Below are 1,765 nucleotides of genomic sequence, written 5' to 3' on the forward strand. Positions count from 1 at the left end.
AAATTTTATTTATTTATTTTACACTCCAACTGCTACCTCCCCTCTCTCCCCTCTTCCTGCTCCCTCTCCTTTTCTTGCCCCTCTCCATTCACCATTCTGTATTTGCTCAGAAAGGGGCAGGCCTCCCTTGGACATCAACAAGGCATGGCATATTAAGCTGCCATAAGACCAAGCACCTCCTCTTGTATTCAGACTGGGCAAGGTAATCCAACATTAAAAATAGGTTCCCAAGAACGAGCCAAAGCAGCTGATGTTCCTAATGCCAGGACTCCCACAAATAGACCAAGCTACATAACTGTCTCATATACGTAGAGTGCCTAGGTCAGTTCCATGAAGGCTCTCTAGTTTTTGGTGCAGAATCTGTGAGTTTCTATGAGCCAGGCTAGTGGTTTCCATGGGTTTTCCTGCATGAACCTGACCCCTAGCTTCTATAATCCCTCCTTCCTCTCAGCAAGACTTCGAGCTCGGCCCAATGTTTGTCCTTGGATTTCTGAATCTGCTACCACCAGTCACTGGATTAAAGCTCTCCGCTGACAGTCAGGGTAGTGACCAGTGTGATCGCAGGAGATGTCCAGGTCAGGCTATGCTTCCACTGCAGCATGGAGTCTTAGGTGATGCCATTCTTGTAGGATGGGAGTTTCCCTTGTATCAGGCTTTCCCCTGACTTTGTAAAGCCCCCCTTTCCAGTCATCTCCCCGCACTTTGCTCCTCGGCCCATCCCACAACCCAATCCCTCACGTTTCCATACCTACCCACCCCAAGTCCTCATGGGAAATCTCTAGTTCCCCTTCCCAGGGAGAACCATGCATTCGCTCTTGTTACCTAGCATCTCTGGGCCTGTGAATTGTAGCATGGTTATCTTTACTTTACAGCTAATATCTACTTATGTCTGAGTACATACCATGTTTATATTTCTGGGTCTGGGTTACTTCACTCAGGATGATTTTTTTCTAGTTCCATCCACTTGCCTTCAAATTTCAGGATGTTTTTTAACAGTGGAGTAATATTCTGTTGTGTAAATATACCACATTTCTTTAAAAAAATATGGAGTGCTTTATGAACTTGCATGTCATCATTGCACAGGGGCTGTGCTAATCTTCTCTATCTTTTCAATTTTAGTATATGTGCTGCAGAAATGATCATTAAATCTTTATCTCTTAAGCTGCGGTGCTAATAACCGAGATATGAATTAAGGGGCTCTTAATGATGTAAGCTGAATTCACAGCCTTACCAGACCTCTTTGGTCAATTTTAATACTGTTCAAGCACTTGTTCAAATACTAACTGAGAAACCATTAATCACTGGAAATGTAGCAACTTACATATAGTCATCCTCAGTTGGGTGCCTGGGCTCATTCATTTTTCTCTTGATGTTATCAAGGGGTTGAATTAAGCACTGCTGTCCTCCTAAACATTCTTACAGTGAGGTTCTAACTTGGAGTGTGATGTTAGGTATAAGAAGTTACTAAGCCTAAAGGAAGTGGTAAGCATGGTTGTAAGCATCCAATGTGTTCAGTGCTCTTCTGAGAAGAACATACTTTCTCTGTTCTTCCGCTCATAAAAACTGAAGAAAGTCTTCTTCTATGAGAACCCAGTGGGAAGGTAACCATCCACAAGCCAGGAGGAGAGCCTTCACTAGAAACTGACCATGTTGGCACCCTGAATTTGAACATCTAGTATCAAGGCCATAAGGAAATAAATTAGAATGATTAAGGAACTCAGTTTATGCTATGTATTTGTTATGACAATCTGGGCTGTGACAGAGT

The 1,765-nt window shown here is 43.0% G+C and overlaps 1 non-coding gene across 1 annotated transcript; it reads right to left on the reverse strand.

The window, feature by feature from the left end:
* Nucleotides 1-1,038: 1,038 nt before the first annotated feature.
* On the reverse strand, nucleotides 1,039-1,143 carry LOC113457530. The gene has a single exon (XR_003378088.1). It is a non-coding gene; the product is annotated as a U6 spliceosomal RNA (small nuclear RNA).
* Between the last annotated feature and the right edge of the window lie 622 nt (nucleotides 1,144-1,765).

This window comes from Microtus ochrogaster, linkage group LG1 (genome assembly GCF_000317375.1).
Source record: "Microtus ochrogaster isolate Prairie Vole_2 linkage group LG1, MicOch1.0, whole genome shotgun sequence".
Classification (NCBI taxonomy): Eukaryota; Metazoa; Chordata; class Mammalia; order Rodentia; family Cricetidae; genus Microtus; species Microtus ochrogaster.